The 18,253-nt window shown below is 41.3% G+C and overlaps 2 non-coding genes across 2 annotated transcripts; one reads left to right on the top strand and one right to left on the bottom strand.

Annotated features, from left to right (window-relative positions):
- Positions 1-2,740: 2,740 nt before the first annotated feature.
- On the bottom strand, positions 2,741-2,848 carry LOC112798441 (small nucleolar RNA R71). Its single transcript, XR_003200052.1, has one exon. It is a non-coding gene; the product is annotated as a small nucleolar RNA R71 (small nucleolar RNA).
- Positions 2,849-16,590: 13,742 nt separating this feature from the next.
- LOC112799146 (small nucleolar RNA R71) lies at positions 16,591-16,698 on the top strand. The gene has a single exon (XR_003200726.1). It is a non-coding gene; the product is annotated as a small nucleolar RNA R71 (small nucleolar RNA).
- The last annotated feature ends 1,555 nt before the right edge of the window (positions 16,699-18,253 follow it).

The raw sequence follows: 18,253 nt of genomic DNA, 5'->3' as shown, positions 1-18,253 counted from the left end.
CGGTCTTGAAGTATCTCCATGGCTCCCGTGTTTGAATTCTTTTTTGTTGTTAAGTTGAGGAGTATCCTTTGGGGTAGTGTCCGCGTTTTTATGCGGTGTTCTATCCTCCAGATCTGAATTATGATCGTTGTCATGGTCGTCCGCCATAGTGATGGGATGACTTCCAGGTTCCCCGGTAACGGCGCCAATGTTCTGAGGGTTACCTGAAACTGTAGGTCGATCTCGGACGAGATCTCCTATGCTAGTCGGAGCTGACGTGTCCGACTTTGTTGGACATGGTGACGGTGCTGATCCTTCATCCCCGGAGGGTGGGGGTACCTGCAAGGGACTCTGATGCTTAAGTTAGCAAGGGCATTAAGCAGGTATTGAGTAGAATCAGAGTATGAGTTATACCTAGGTGCTCCAGTGTATTTATAATAGTATAGAGTGACCTTCTTAGATAAGATAAGTTAGTTATCTTATCTTATCTTTTATCTTTTGAGTGATGTCATCTTATCTTCAAAGGAACCGCCCTTCTCCATGCAGGCTTGGGATGCCTTAGGCTTTGGTGCGCGGTCCTTCATTAGGGCCCTTCTTTGGGCTTTCTTGGTAACTTGGCCGAGCTCTTTGAGAAGAGGTTGGATTGTCCTGACCTGAAGAGGTTGGTCATTTCGTCTGTAGAACATCCCGGGTCGGACAGCTCGACCCAGGGTATGAACAATAACCATAGCTTGCTTTAAGCCGGCAATCTCCGTGGGATCGACCCTTACTCATGTAAGGTATTACTTGGACGACCCAATGCACTTGCTGGTTAGTTGTACGAGTTGTGAAAAGTGTGATTTACAATTTCGTGCACCAAGGAACCCCTTCAATTGGGAAGCAAAATGCGAAGAGGCATTCCAACACTTCAAGAAAGTCCTAGCGGAACCCCCAATTCTCGCCAAGCCCCAAACCGGAGAGACCCCTTGATGAGCGGATAATTTATACGCTTTTTGGCATTGTTTTTACATAGTTTTTAGTAGGATCTAGCTACTTTTTAGTATATTTTTATTAGTTTTTAAACAAAATTCACATCTTTGGACTTTACTATGAGTTTGTATATTTTTCTGTAATTTCAGGTATTTTCTAGCTGAAATTGAGGGACCTAAGCAAAAATCTGATTCAGAGGCTAAAGAAGGACTGCTGATGCTGTTGGATTCTGACCTCCCTGCACTCGAAATAATTTCTTTGGAGATACAGAAGACCACATGGTGCACTCTCAATTGCGTTGGAAAGTAGACATCCAAGGCTTTCCAGCAATATATCATAGTCCATACTTTGCTCGAGTTTAGATGACGCAAACTGGCGTTTAACGCAAGCTTTCTGCCCTATTCTGGCGTTAAACGACAGAAACAAGTTGCAAAGCAGAGTTAAACGCCAAAATCTTTTTCAAAATCAAATCTTTTTCATTTTTCTCTTTAATGTTTTCAAAAATTTTAAAATTTATTTTCCAATTCTTTTTCTTAATTTTATAATTTTCGAAAACTTTACTAACAATTAATGTGATTTATTCAAAAATTTGAAGTTTGTTACTTTCTTGTTAAGAAAAGTTCAATCCTTAAATTTTAGAATCATATCTTTTAGTTTCTTGTTAGTCAAGTAATCAACTTTAATTTTAAAAATCAAATCTTTTTCAAAATCAATCATATCTTTTTCTAAACATATCTTTTTCAAATCATATCTTTTTCAAAAAAATTTTGATTTCAAAAATCTTTTCTAACTTCCTATCTTTTCAAAATTGATTTTCAAATCTTTTTCAACTAACTAATTGACTTTTTGTTTGTTTTAAAATTCTTATCTTTTTCAAAACCACCTAACTAATTTTCTCTCTCTCATTTTCGAAAATTTCTCACCCTTTTTCAAAATTCTTTTTAATTAACTAATTATTTTAAATTTTAATTTTATTCTATTTCCTCTCCTAATTTTTGAAACTAACATCATAATTAAAATAAAAACAAAAATATTTTTCTTCTCTTTTCTTCTAATTTTTGAATTTCCCTCTTTCTCTTTCTATTTATTTATTCATTTACTAACACTTCTCTTCATCTTAAAATTTGAACCCTCTCTTCCTCTCTGTGTTCGAATTCTTCTCTTCTCCTTCTCCTATTCTTATCTTCTTCTACTCACATAAAGGAATCTCTATACTGTGACATAGAGGATTCCTCTTCTTTTCTGTTCTCTTCTTTTTCACATGAGCAGGAGCAAGGATAAGAACATTCTTGTTGAAGCAGATCCTGAACCTGAAAGGACTCTGAAGAAGAAGTTAAGAGAAGCTAAAGCACAACAATCCAGAGAAAACCTTACAGAGAATCTTGAAAAAAAAAGAGACATGGCCGAACCCAACAACAATGCAAGGAAGATGCTTGGTGACTTTACTGCACCAAATTCCAACTTACATGGAAGAAGCATCTCAATCCCTGCCATTGGAGCAAATAATTTTGAGCTAAAGCCTCAATTAGTTTCTCTGATGCAACAGAATTGCAACTTTTATGGACTTCCATCAAAAGATCCTTTTCAGTTCTTAACTAAATTCTTGCAGATATGTGATATTGTTAAGACCAATGGGGTTGATCCCGAGGTCTACAGGCTTATGCTTTTTCCTTTGGTTGTAAGAGACAAAGCTAGAGTATGGTTGGACTCTCAACCTAAAGATAGCTTGAACTCTTGGGATAAGCTGGTCACGGCTTTCTTAGCCAAGTTCTTTCCTCCTCAAAAGTTGAGCAAGCTTAGAGTGGATATTCAAACCTTCAGACAGAAAGAAGGTGAATCCCTCTATGAAGCTTGGGAGAGATACAAGCAACTGACCAAAAAGTGTCCTTCTAACATGCTTTCAGAATGGACCATCCTGGATATATTCTATGATGGTCTGTCTGAATTATCTAAGATGTCATTGGACCATTCTGTAGGTGGATCTATTCACCTGAAGAAAATGCTTACAGAAGCTCAGGAACTCATTGACATGGTTACAAATAACTAGTTCATGTACACTTCTGAAAGAAATCCTGTGAATAATGGGACAACTCAGAGGAAGGGAGTTCTTGAAATTGATACTCTGAATGCCATATTGGCTCAGAACAAAATGTTGACTCAGCAAGTTAACATGATTTCTCAGAATCTGAATGGATTGCAAAATGCATCCAACAGTACTAAAGATGCATCTTCTAAAGAAGAAGCCTATGATCTTGAGAACCCTGCAATAGCAGAGGTGAATTACATGGGTGAAGTCTATGGAAACACCTATAATCCTTCATGGAGAAATCATCCAAATTTCTCATGAAAGGATCAACAAAAGCCCCAACAAGGCTTTAATAATGGTGGAAGAAATAGGTTTAGCAATAGCAAGACTTTTCCATCATCCTCTCAGCAATAGACAGAGAATTATGAGCAGAGCCCTTCTAGCTTAGCAAATATAGTCTCTGATCTATCTAAGGCCACTCTAAGTTTCATGAATGAAATAAGGTCCTCCATTAGAAATTTGGAGGCACAAGTGGGCCAGCTGAGTAAAAGAGTAACTGAAACTCCTCCTAGTACCCTCCCAAGCAATACAGAAGAGAATCCAAAAAGAGAGTACAAGGCCATAACCTTACTTTGTGTGGCCGAACCTAGAGAAGAGGAGGAGGACATGAATCCCACTGAGGAAGACCTCATGGGACATTCTCTAGACAAAAAGGAGTTCCCAATTGAGGAACCTAAAGAATCTGAGGCTCATCTAGAGACCATAGAGATTCTATTGAACCTACTTCTGCCATTCATGAGCTCTGATGAGTATTCCTCCTCTGAAGAGGATGAAGATATTACTGAAGAGCAAGTTGCTAAGTACCTTAGAGTAATCATAAAGCTGAATGCCAAGTTATTTGGTAATGAGACTTGGGTGGATGAACCCCCTTGCTCACCAATGAACTGAATGACTTGGCTAGGCAGACATTACCTCAAAAGAAACAGGATCCTGGTAATTCTTAATTCCCTGTGCCATAGGCACCATGACCTTTGAGAAGGCTCTGTGTGACCTGAGGTCAGGGATAAACTGAATGCCACTCTCTATAATGGAGAAACTGGGAATCTTTGAGGTACAGGTTGCCAAATTCTCTTTAGAGATGGTAGACAAATCTATGAAAAAGGCTTATGGACAGGTAGAGGACGTGCTAGTAAAGGTCAAAGGCCTTTACATCCCTTCTGATTTCATAATCCTAGACACTGGGAAGGATAAGGGTGATTCCATCATCCTTGGAAGACCCTTCCTAGCCACAGCAAAAGCTGTGATTAATGTGGACAGAGGAGAGTTGATCCTTCAATTGAATGAGGACTACCTTGTGTTTAAAACTCAAGGATCTCCCTCTGTAACCATAGAGAGAAAGCAAGAAAAGCTTCTCTCAATGCAGAGTCAAATAAAGCCCCCACAGTCAAACTCTAAGTTTGGTGTTGGAAGGCCATAACCAAACTCTAAGGTTGGTGTTGGGAGGTCCCAACAATGCTCTGAACATCTATGAAGCTCCATGAGAGCTCACTGTCAAGCTATTGACATTAAAGAAGTGCTTATTGGGAGGCAACTCAATTTTTATTTATCTATGTTATTTTCTTTTTTTTTTTAGGTTGATGATCATGTGGAGTCACAAAAACAACTGCAAAAATCAAAGAAAAATAAAAAACAATATTAAAAATAACACACCCTGGAGGAGCAACTTACTGGCGTTTAAACGCCAGTAAGGATAGCAGAATGGGCGTTTAACGCCTAGTCTGGCACCATTCTGGGCGTTAAACGCCAGAAACAAGCACCAGACTGGCGTTAACGCCAGAAAAAAGCAACAAGTTGGCGTTAAACGCCAGAAATAGGTTGTATCCTAGTGTTTAATGCCAAGAAAGGAATAAAAGCTGGTGTTTAACGCCAGAAACAAGCAGCAATCTAGCGTTGAACGCCTGGATTGCACAACAAGGGCATTTTGTACGCCTAATAGGAGCATGGATGATACATCCTTGACCCCTCAGGATCTATGGACCCCACAGGATCCCCACCTACCCTCCCATAATATCTTCCCCAAATACCCCTCACCAATCAACTCATTCACTCTTCCCTATCACCTCTTCACCAATCACCTCCATACCTCTTCCCCCAAAAAAACCCACCTACCTCACTTAAAAAATTCAAACACTTTTCCCTCCCAAACCCAACCCTAATGACCAAAACCCAACCCTCCTCTCACCCTTATATAAACCCCTTACTACTCCTTCATATTCACACAACACAAACACCTTCCCTCCCTCTTGGTCGAACCACCTATCTCCCTCCATCTCCTCTATTTTCTTCTTCTTCCCCTTATTTCTTTCTTCATTTGCTCGAGGACGAGCAAACCTTTTAATTTTGGTGTGGTAAAAGCATTACTTTTTTGTTTTTCCATAACCATTTATGGCACCTAAGGCCAGAGAAACCTCTAGAAAGAGGAAAGGGAAGGCAAAAGCTTCCACCTCTGAGTCGTGGGAGATGGAGAGATTCATCTCAAAGGTCCATCAAGACCACTTCTATGAAGTTGTGGCCAAAAAGAAAGTGATCCCGTAGGTCCCTTTCATGCTCAAGAAAAATGAGTATCTAGAGATCCGACATGAGATCCGAAGAAGAGGTTGGAAAGTTCTTACCAACCCTATTCAACAAGTCAGAATCTTAATGGTTCAAGAGTTCTATGCCAATGCATGGATCACTAGGAACCATGATCAAAGTATGAACCCGAATCCAAAGAATTGGCTTACAATGGTTCGGGGGAAATACTTAGATTTCAGTCCAGAAAATGTAAGGTTGGCGTTCCACTTGCCAATTATGTAAGAAAACGCATGTCCTACACTAGAAGGGTCAACTTTGATCAAAGGTTGGACTAAGTCCTCATGGACATATGGCTGACAAGTCATCCACCTTGGCAAGGTTAGCCTTTCCTCATCTCATTTGTCATTTATGCAATTTGGCTAGGATTGATATAGAAGGAGACATTCTCATTGAAGATGACAAGCCCATCACTAAAAAAAGGATGGAGCAAACAAGAGAGCTCATTCATGGATCTCAACAAGAGCATAAGGAAGATCCTCATCAAGAAATTCCTGAGATGCCTCAAGGGATGCAATTTCCTCCACACAACTATTGGGAACAACTCAATACCTCCTTGGAAGGCTTGAGTTACAACATGGACCAACTAAGGGCGGAGCACCAAGAGCACTCTATCATTCTCCATGAGATTAGAGAAGATTAAAGAGCTATGAGGGAGGAGCAACAAAGGCAAGGAAGAGACATAGAGGAGCTTAGGCGTTCCATTGGTTCTTCAAGAGGAAGACGCCACCCAAACTAAGGTCGACTCATTCCTTAATCTCCTTGTCTATTTATTTTCTATTTTCGGATTTTGAGCTTCATGTTTGTCTATGTTTGTGTCTTCATTACATGATCATTAGTGTCTAGTGTCTATGTCTTAAAGCTATGAATAATTCCATGAATCCTTCACCTCTCTTAAATGAAAAATGTGCTTAATTACAAAAGAACAAGAAGAACTTGGATTTCAAATTTTATCTTGAAATTAGTTTAATTATTTTGATGTGGTGGCAATACTTTTTGTTTTCTGAATGAATGCTTGAATAGTGCATATTTTTTATAGTGAAGTTTAAGAATGTTAAAATTGTTGGCTCTTGAAAGAATGATGAACAAAGAGAAATGTTATTGATAATTTGAAAAATCATGAAATTGATTCTTGAAGCAAGAAAAAGCAGTGAAAAAAAGAAAAGTAGCGAAAAAAAAAGAGAAAGAAAGAAAAAGAAAAAAAGCAAGCAGAAAAAGCCAATAGCCCTTAAAACCAAAAGACAAGGGTAAAGAGGATCCAAGGCTTTGAGCATTAATGGATAGGAGGGCCGAAGGAAATAAAATCCAGGCCTAAGCGGCTAAATCAAGCTGTCCCTAACCATGTGCTTGTGTCATGAAGGTCCAAGTGAAAAACTTGAGACTGAGTGGTTAAAGTCGTGATCTAAAGCAAAAGAGTGTGCTTAAGAACTCTGGACACCTCTAATTGGGGACTTTAGCAAAGCTAAGTCACAATTTGAAAAGGTTCACCCAGTTATGTGTCTGTGGCATTTATGTATCCGGTGGTAATACTGGAAAACAAAGTGCTTAGGGCCACGGCTAAGACTCATAAAGTAGATGTGTTCAAGAATCAACATACTAAACTAGGAGAATCAATAACACTATCTGAAATTCTGAGTTCCTATAGATGCCAATCATTTTTTCAAAGGATAAAGTGAGATGCCAAAACTATTCAGAAGCAAAAAGCTACAAGCCCCGCTCATCTAATTAGAACTAAGTTTCATTGATACTGTAGGATTCATTGTATATTCTCTTCTTTTTATCCTATTTTGTTTTCAGTTTCTTGGGGACAAGCAACAATTTAAGTTTGGTGTTGTGATGAGCGGATAATTTATACGCTTTTTGGCATTATTTTTACATAGTTTTTAGTAGGATCTAGCTACTTTTTAGTATATTTTTATTAGTTTTTAAGAAAAATTCACATCTCTGGACTTTTCTATGAGTTTATGTGTTTTTCTATGATTCCAGGTATTTTCTGGCTAAAATTGAGGGACCTGAGCAAAAATATGATTCAGAGGCTAAAGAAGGACTGCTGATGCTGTTGGATTCTGACCTCCCTGCACTCGAAATGGATTTTTTAGAGCTACAGAAGTCCAAATGGTGCGCTCTCAATTGCGTTGGAAAGTATACATCTAGGGTTTTCCAGCAATATATCATAGTCTATACTTTGCTCGAGTTTAGATGATGCAAACTGGCGTTTAACACCAGCTTTCTACCCTATTCTGGCGTTAAACGGTAGAAACAAGTTGCAAAGCAGGGTTAAACGCCAGGAACAAGTTACAAACTAGCGTTCAACTCCAAGGAAGACCTCTACACGTGAAAGCTTCAATGCTCAGCCCAAGCACACACCAAGTGGGCCCGGAAGTAGATTTTTACGTCATTTACTCATTTTTGTACCCCCTATTAACTAGTCTAGTATAAATAGGACTTTTTACTATTGTATTTTCATCTTTGGATTATCTTTTGATCCTTTGATCACGTTTTGGAGGCTAGCCATTCGGCCATGCCTGGACCTTCATCACTTATGTATTTTCAACGGTGGAGTTTCTACACACCATAGATTAAGGGTGTGGAGCTCTGCTATTCCTCGAGTATTAATGCAATTACTACTGTTTTCTATTCAATTCATGCTTATTCTTATTCTAAGATATTCATTCGCACTTCAACCTGATGAATGTGATGATCCGTGACTCATCACCATTCTCACTTATGAATACGTGCCTGACAAACACTTTTGTTCTACCTGCGAAAGCTAGAGTGTGTATCTCTTGGATTCCTGGTCCACGACGCATGGTTGTCTCTCCTGACAACAGAGTCTTCCATTCCATGAGATCAGAGTCTTTGTGGTATAAGCTAGAATCCATTGGCAGCATTCTTGAGATCCGAAAAGTCTAAACCTTATCTGTGGTATTCCGAGTAGGATCTGGGATGGGATGACTGTGACAAGCTTCAAACTCGCGACGGTAGCGCGTGGTGACAGACGCAAAAGGATAGTAAATCCTATTCCTACAAGATCGAGAACCAACAGCTGATTAGCCATGCGAGAAACCGTAGAGGACCTTTTTCACTGAGAGGACGGGAAGGAGCCATTGACAACGGTGACGCCCAACATACAGCTTGCCATGGAAAGGAGCATGAAAGATCGGATGAAGCCAGTAGGAAAGTAGTGATTCAAGAGGGATAAAGCATCTCCATACACTTATCTGAAATTCCCACCAATGATTTACATAAGTATCTCTATCATTACTTTATGTTTTATTTATATTTTAATTATCAAATCTCCATAACCCATTTGAATCTGCCTGACTGAGATTTACAAGGTGGCCATAGCTTGCTTCAAGCCAACAATCTCCATGGGATCGACCATTACTCACATAAGGTTTATTACTTGGACGACCTAATGCACTTGCTGGTTAGTTGTGCGAAGTTGTGAAAAAGAGTGATATTACAATTGTGCGTACCAAGTTGTTGGCGCCATTGAGATCACAATTTCGTACACCAACCCTCTTCCTATACCTATCTATAACGGAGGAAGCACTCGTAGCAGCGCTTATCTGAGAAGACGAGAATAAGGCCCACCGACCCATCTATTTCATAAGCAAAGTCTTACAAGACACAGAATCACGCTACTCACACCTTGAGAAACTCGCCTTTACACTCCTCACGGCATCTCGACATCTACGACAATATTTCCAGGCCCACCCCATTACGGTCCGAACCGACCAAGCGGTCAGGAAAGTCCTACAAAAGCCCGACCTAGCAGGGAGGATGCTTGCATGGTCCATCGAACTGTCCCAATTCCAAATAAAGTTCGAACCCCGGAATGCAATCAAAGCGCAGGCCATGACCGACTTCATCGCCGAGATAACGCCAGGAAATCTCACCCTCGAAACTTGGAAGCTACACATAGACGACTCATCGAACACCACTTCTGGAGGAGACGGAGTGATACTCGAAAGGCAAAACGGGATCGTAATCAAGCAATCTGTTCGATACGAGTTTCTGGTCTCAAACAACCAAGCAGAGTATGAGGCTCTCTTGGCCGACCTAACTCTAGCCAAGGAGGTCGGGGCAAAAATCTTGGAGGTATGCAGCGACTCACAGGTAGTCAGCTCCCAAGTCAACGGAGACTACCAAACACCAGACCCCTTTCTCCAATAGTACCTCACCAAAGTAAAAAAGCTAAAGGGAGAATTCGACCGTGTAACTATACAGCACATCCCCAAGGAACAAAATGCTAGGGCAGACTTCCTCTCAAAATTGGCCAGCACCAAGCCGGAACAAGGTAACCGGTGGCTAATTCAGGAAGTCGTTAGGACGCCGTCTGTATCAGCAATGGCCGATGCCGTCCTACCAGTCTCCAACCAGGAATCATGGACCTTTCCTATCCTACAATACCTCCTCAGTGGAATGCTACCCGAGGACTCTAAAGAAGCAAATCGGATAAAAAGGGAAGCCGCCAACTACACTGTTGTAACAGGACAACTATACAAACGAGGATTCTCGCAGCCCTTACTCAAGTGCGTCGAACCCAGGGACACGGAGTACATACTCCGGAAAGTCCACGAAGGCTGCTGCGGTCATCACATCAGAGGCAAGACCCTGGCCTAGAAGATCATCCGAGTCAGATACTTCTGGCCCACAATCATTAAGGACTCCACACAGATAGTAAGAAACTGCGACAAATGCCAAAAGCACTCGGACTTCCATAACGCCGCCCCACACCAGCTAAGCGTCATAACAGTAGATCGACCATTTGGAACATCGGGCATTGACCTCATCGGCCCCTTCCCAACAACCCCGGGACAACTCCGATACATCATAGTCTCAATGGACTATTATGCCAAATGGGTCGAAGCCGAACCCCTTACCTCTATCACGGCAGCTCAATGCCGTAAATTCCTCTGGAGACATATAATAACCTGGTTCAGCATCCCGGAGGTCGTAATCTTGGACAACGGAACCCAATTTATCGATAAAAAGTTCAGGGATTCCTAGAAGGACTACACATATCCCAACGCTTCAACTCGGTAGAACACCCCCAGACAAACGGACGAGTCGAATCGGCAAACAAAATAATAGTCAAAGGACTCAAAAAATGGCTTGACAAAGCCAAAAGACTCTAGGCCGATGAGCTCGGATCAATCCTCCGGTCATACCGGACCACCCCCCAGAGCTCCACTAGGGAGACCTCTTTTCGCCTGACATATGGGGTAGAAGCCATCATCTCAGTCGAGGTTGGGAACCCTAGTCCGAAAAGAACCATCGAAGGCAATGACGAAGATACCGAGCGAGACCTCATAGACGAGGTCAGGTCCATAGCCCATATGCAAGAGCTAGCCTTAAAACAAAAAATCAAGAGAAGGTACAATCACGGCGTGATACGGAGAGACTTCTCACCCTGTGACATGGTCTTACGACAAAACGACATCGGAGCTCCCACGCCACGGGAAGGAAAGCTCACCCCCAATTGGGAAGGCCCATACTGAGTAAAAGGAATAGTCGGGAAAGGAGCCTACAAGCTCGAAAAGCTCGACGGGATCGAGATACCGAGAACTTGGAATGCCGCCAACTTATGGCAACATTACACATAGGCATACTCCCTCCCTTAAAAATTGTCTTTCATTTATATTAACTTATTTAATTTTCCTTGTATTATTCTCAGGTACTCTTTCTCCCCAAAATGGAGGGTTTTAACGAGACTCAAACTTAGTGAAATTTTATTCAAAAACGCACTTGCCCTATTTCTACCTATACTTTCGTAACAGCAAACGAACAAACGGCAAACATCGAGGACCGATCACCCTCGAGGCCTCAAAATGGATATCCATAACAGACAACTAAACGGTCTAACAAACAACGTAAGTCACAACAAAAGCCACTCAGCAACAAAAACAAATAGCTTGGAAACAAAAAAGGCCTGAACGGCCAAAACACAACTCGCACCCGAATCATCGAAAATGAGTCTAAAATGGCCCAAAAATATAAATCCAGAAAGGCAAAAATATCCAAAACACGGCCACACGGCCAAACACCCAAAATCACAGACACGGCCACACGGCCAACAGTACACCAAAAAGCTACACGTTACGAAAATGGCAAAATACAGAAAAATATAAAGAGATCCTATTCAAAGATCCACGATGCAACCCTTCTAGACAATCTTGAACGCCCCCATAACAGACACGTCAGCATCCAGAGCGAGAATCTACGCTTGAGACCTCATCGTTTCCTCGGCCGCTGTCACCGCCTCCTTCGCATCAGTAAGAAGCTCCGTCTTCTCCTTCCTCAATGCTTCCACCTCAGCTTTTGATCCCGCAACCTCAGCCTTTAAGGAATTCAATTTGGCAAGAAGCATGGCAGCCTGAGATTCGGTGTCTGAAGCACGCTTCTGCTCCTCACCCAATTGAGACAAAAGTGAAGTCTCAACCTCGGAGAGACAGAGGATCTCAACTCCGGCCTCATCAGATGACTTCACCGCCTTCTCCTTCACCACCTCTGACACTTCAAGCTGCCCTTTTAGCTTCTCGACCTCTGATTGAGCCAGATGCAGCTTCTTGTCAAGAAGGCCATCCTGAGCCATAACAGGCTCAGCCTTCCGAACTATCACGGCAGAACGAAGGAGGGCCCGATACACAGACTTAGCTTGGAAAGCCACGTCGCAATCATAAAAAAACTTCTCAGTGCCAGGTAGAAAGTATTGATTAATGAACGCCGGAGCATCGAAACTTCAGTCCATCACAGAGGAATAGCACCTTCTTCCTCCAAACTCTCGCTGTTGATTTCTTTCGACTTCTTCCGTTTTCGGGAAGCCTCAGCAGCCGAGACAACAACTACTTTCTCATCTCCACCAAAAATCAAGGGGCCAGGAGAAACATGCCCACCACCGCCAGCCCCGACCCCAGCCGACACCACCTCCTGCGATACAACCCGGGAATCCCCGGCAGGACGTGACGAAGGAGCAGAAGGCGAAGTAGCCAAAGCCTCCTCCCGATCCATAGTTGCCTTTAGCCACGCCAAAGATGTCATACCAGTAGCCATCTCAACTGAAAAAAGGAAAAAGAAAAGCATAAGTAACTAAAACGGTAACCCAGGTGAAAAAGAAAACAAGACAAAGAACACACCAATAAAAGTCTGACAAACAACCGGATCCTCCAATACATCCCTAGGATTCAAGGGATACTCCCCAAACAAAAACCAAAGAACACTGGAAACGTCATGATCCTCTAGAGACCAGAACTCTTGAATCACCCGCGTCAGAACCGATGGCCCCGTGCCGAAATTCCAATATGTCGGAAACCGACGTTCTCCCTCCAATGTTAGCCAAAAGGGATGATGCCCCCGAGCAGGATGCACCTTGAAGTACCCCCCTTTAAAACCATGAAAAGAATCCTCGTACAAACCAAAGACAGGACGGTGAGGTTGAGTCCTAAATGACATATACCCATTAATATACTTCCCCTCTTTAGTAGGCAAGGTGCATAAGAAGAGGAATAAGAAAACGTTCACTGAAGCAGGGAGCTCCAGAAACTCGCATACGAGCTCAAAAGTTCGTATCGCTGCCCAGCTATTTGGATGCAGCTGGGACGGCGCCACGGATCACCGACTCAACAACTGTTGAACAAAGGGCGAAAAGGGGAGCCACATGCCAAGTCGGGTGAACATCGCCTCATACACCCACATCCAATCCGGAACGGTTGGCGAGTTCGAGATTGGTGTAACAAACCCTTTCGTCGACCCCAAGAAGGGCAAGCTCATAATCGTTCTCGGCGTCGCCAACCCCATAAACAACTCCCTGATCACGGAGCCGCTGGAGGTCCGCCTCCGTCATCCGCGACGGCGTTCCCCAAACGTCACTAGTTACCCAGGAATAAAGGGAGGGGACACCCCCCGCCAGGATCACCGGAGCACTCACACCCTCAGTCCTCTGATGAGCCATACCTAAAATAGCGATGAGCACCACCATCAGCCAAACCGCACGGCAAAAAATGGTGGAGAAAAACTAAACAGACACCACTACCTACTGCCAACTACATAGTGGTGCTCATCCCCTTAGAAAAATGAAACCCACTATCATAAGAACAAAGACCATCATACAAACACAAGGCACGACCCTAATCCACACTAAACAGATATAAAACAGAAATGCAGGAACAGGCAATACAGATTATAAGGGAAAAGAGGAAGAACACCAACCTGGTAATGCGAAAGTAAAACCTGAAGAACAGAAGCACGACAGCAAAGAAGCATAGAACACCAAAGTGAGAGAAAGGAAAAAGAAAGGATCACAGAGTAGAAGCAAAAGCAACTAGGAAATGAAACAAACGAGGGAAGAAAAGGTAAAAAACCAAAACGGTTTCAAAATGGCAAAAAGATAAAAATAACCCTAATGATAAACAAAACACAAAGGGGTAAACTTGAAAAGTAGCCCAAGCATCCCCTCGCAATAAATGCCCTCTCGAAAAAATAAAACTAACAGCACACCTCAAGAAATGAAACGGGCACAGGAATGCAGAAAGCTCACATCAAACCGAAGAAAGCCGCCAACGGCCAAAACCGTGTCTTCCAGCGACGGAGACCGACCTCTTTCGCTCCCCCACTACGGGGGCAACTGTTACGGATCGGGCCCACGGATTCCACACCCAGAATAACCTCCAAACCCGGTTACCCGGATTACCCTTCCAGAAGGCCCGAAACTGGCCCACTGAAGCTCCTAACCAACTTTCAAATTCAAACGTCTCCCTTATCTTAGCCAAATAAGATAAGATAAGAAATTCACCATCACTTATAAATAGAAGATCCATATCCCTCCAGGTACTCAATTTATTCCTCACTCGTTATACCTCTTAGATCCATTCTAACTTGGGCGTCAGAGTGTCTTTGCAGGTACCACCCCCCATTGCTCTAGTCAAATTATCCGGCATCTGCCTTGACCCGTAAGTTCCCGATCCATCTCTCAACCCGTACCAGAGACATCTTGTACAGAAATCATAATGCTTAAACTGGGCTTCAATTTTCTCTACAAAAGTAGAGTAAGTCTTCATGAACTCTTGAAACATATCTTTCAATCGAGATTTTTTTTCTTGATGATTTGGATTGAATTGTTTATTTTGGGCTTGATTTCTGACGAATGGATTTCTATCCGTAAAGAATTTCACAAAAATATAATCGCATTGTAAGTATAGTTTCTAAATCAACAGAGAATCATTTCGTACAAAAGTTTTGGTTATCACAAGTAACAAACCCAGTAAAATTTATAAACCGAAGTATTCAAACCTTGGGTCGTCTTCTCAAGGAATTGCAGGGAGGTGTGTTTTATTATTGGTTATGGAAAACAGTATTTTTGGGTTTTTGAAAGGTTTGAACAAGAGAAATAAATTATAGGAATTAATAAATCAATAGCTGAGAAAACTCATGGCAAGCTATGAAAATTAGAAGTCCTATCCTAGTTATCCTTATCAATTGTGATGAGAATTGCTCGTTGCTCCCACTTAGTCAACCTTTAACTATGAAGGTAAGTCAAGTGGATAAATCAATAAGAATACTCAAGTCCTAGTCAATTCCCAAAGAAAGACTAGAGTTAGTAGAATTCAAGTCAATTAGCAACTTCCAATTATCAATCAACAAAAGAGTTTGATAACTCAAGAGTCTCTAATTACTCAAGCAAAACCAAGAATATAGAAAGCTAAATAAAAATCATATATCTGAAATACCTCAAATTGTATTAATAAAAGAAATCAAATCTAACATGGAAAAGTTCATAAAGTAAATTGGGAAAATAAATAAAAGGAACATTGAACCTGGAAATTGAGAAGTAGAAATCCTAATCCTAAAAGAAATCATAAACCCTAAAACCTAAAAGAGAGGAGAGAGTCTCTCTCTCTAGAAACTACATCTAATCCAAAAACTTTGAATGAATGTATGTTGTATCTATGTTGTTTTTGATGAATGGATGGATTCTCCCACTTTATAGCCTCTAATCTGTGTTTTCTGGGCCGAAAACTGGGTCAAAAACTGCCCAAAAATCGCTGATTGCGAAATCTGCCACGCTGGTTTTTCGTCACTGCGATGCATCCGCGTAAAGCATGTGTTCGCGTCACCTAGATGTATGGCTACTATGGCAAATTATATATCATTTCGAAACCGCGGATGTTTGCTTTTCAACGCAACTAGAACCACCTCATTTGGATCTCTGTAGCTCAAGTTATGACCGTTTGAGTGCAAAGAGGTCAGGCTGGACAGCTCAGTAATTTCTTCAACTTCTTGTATTCCTTCCACTTTTGCATCCTTCCTTTCCATCCTCTAAGCCATTCCTGCCCTGTAATCCCTGAAATCACTTAACGCACATATCATGGCATCTAATGGTAATAAGAGAGGATTAATATTAGCAAATATAAGGCCAAAGAAGCATGTTCTCAATCATATCACAAAGTTAGGAAGGGAAAATGTAAAACCATGCAAATAGTACGAATAAGTATGCAAAGGCTTGATAAAAACCACTCAAATTAACACAAGATAAATCATAAAATAGTGGTTTATCAATTTCCCCAAGAGAAATTCTCATGATTCCTCCATCTAGGATTATAGGTGTTGGAATATGGATTATTTCTTGGACCATTTTCTATGTAATTCACCTGCTCATCTATTGACTGATCAACTACCAACTCTCCATTCTTAGATGAAATGTTGAGCAAATTGAGTTGTTTTTGAATTGCTTCATTTTGAATAGAAAGTGCCACCATCTTTGCCAAAATTGTTGTTGTAGTATCAACTTCGAGAGAACACCCCTGGTCTTGTGACTTTTTTCAGTATTTCTCTTATAATTATTGCTTGCGATTAATTCAAACAATTCTTGTGATTCTTTTAATGTCTTAGTGTTCATAAAGCTACTTGCTTCCACATCCACCTTTTCTTGTGAAGCAAAGTGCAAGCTATTGTGGAAGATTTGGATTTGTATCTACAAATGTAAGCCGTGGTGTGGACATTTGGTCAAGAGCTCCTTGTATCTCTCTCATACTTCAAAGAAGCACTCATGATCTTTTTGCTTGAATGAGGTTATGTTAGTCTACATTTTTGCAGATTTAGTTGGAGGAAAGTATTTTTTGAGAAACTTCTGTACTATCGTGTCCCAAGTAGTTAATACTTGGCATTTTAGGTGACATTTTGACTAAGATTTGGCACTATCTTTAGTGAGAAAATAAAGAGATGTAACCGAATAGCATCATCTGAAACTCCATGTACTGATGGTGTCACAAATTTTCAAGAAATTTCCCAAGTTCTCATTTGGATCTTCATTCGATAATCCTGAAAATTGATAGCTGTTTTAAACAAATTGAATCAACTGAACTTTTAATTCAAAATTGTTGGCATTAATTAGAGGTCAATGATGTTGAAAGTATAGCCATCCAAATTGAGTGCAGAATAATCTCTCATGTTCCTTCGATTTTACTCAACGTCATCTGCCAAGGTGTTAAGTTCTGAACTTCCTTCCTGTTCGAACAAATTCAGTTAAGTTGAGCAATACATGCTCACCTTGCTACATTGTTTTGTCTACAGATCTTTTCAAGCTAGGATTAATGGTGCACAAAATTGTGATCATCAATGGCACCATCAACATGGTACGCACAATTGTAATCTCAACTCTTTATCACAACTTCGCACAACTAACCAGCAAGTGCACTGGGTCTGTCACTAACGCCCTACAATCGCAAGTTTGAAGCTTGTCACATTCATTCAATCCTTGAATTCGACTCAGAATACCACAGACAAGGTTTAAACCTTCCAGATTCTCTTGAATGCTGCCATCAATTCTAACTTATACCACAAAGATTCTGATTGAGGAATCCAAGAGATATCCACTCAATCTAAAGTAGAACAGAGGTGGTTGTCAGGCATACATTCATAGGTGAGAATGATGATGAGTATCACGGATCATCACAATCATCAAGTTGAGGAACAAGTGATATCTTAGAACAAGAATAAGCCGAATTGAATAGAAGAACAATAGTAATTGCAATAATACTCGAGGTACAGCAGAGCTCCACACCTTAATCTATGGTGTGTAGAAACTCCACCGTTGAAAATACATAAGTGATAATGGTGATCATTGGCTTTGGCCCCATAGAGGGAACCAGAAGAACCAAGATGAAAATACAATAGTAAAAGGTCCTATTTGTAGAGAACTAGTAGCTTAGGGTTTACAAAGATGAGTAAATAACATAAAAATCCACTTCTGGGCCCACTTGGTATGTGATTGGGCTGAGCATTGAGACTTTCATGTGTAGAGACTGTTCTTGGAGTTAAACGCCAGCTTTTATGCCAGTTTGGGCGTTTAACTCCCATTCTTGTGCCAGTTCCGGCGTTTTACGCCAGAATTCTTGAGCTGACTTGGAATGCCAGTTTGGGCCATCAAATCTCGGGCAAAGTATGAACTATTATACATTACTGGAAAGCCCAGGATGTCTACATTTCAACGCAGTTGAGAGCGCGCCAATTGGGCTTCTGTAGCTCCAGAAAATCCACTTCGAGTGCAGGGAGGTCAGAATCCAACAGCATCTGCAGTCCTTTTCAGCCTCTGAATCAGATTTTTGCTCAGGTCCCTCAATTTCAGCCAGAAAATACCTGAAATCA

Source organism: Arachis hypogaea, chromosome 4, assembly GCF_003086295.3.
Source record: "Arachis hypogaea cultivar Tifrunner chromosome 4, arahy.Tifrunner.gnm2.J5K5, whole genome shotgun sequence".
Classification (NCBI taxonomy): Eukaryota; Viridiplantae; Streptophyta; class Magnoliopsida; order Fabales; family Fabaceae; genus Arachis; species Arachis hypogaea.
Note: the sequence above shows the minus strand (reverse complement) of the source record. Positions and strands in the feature narration are given on the sequence as shown.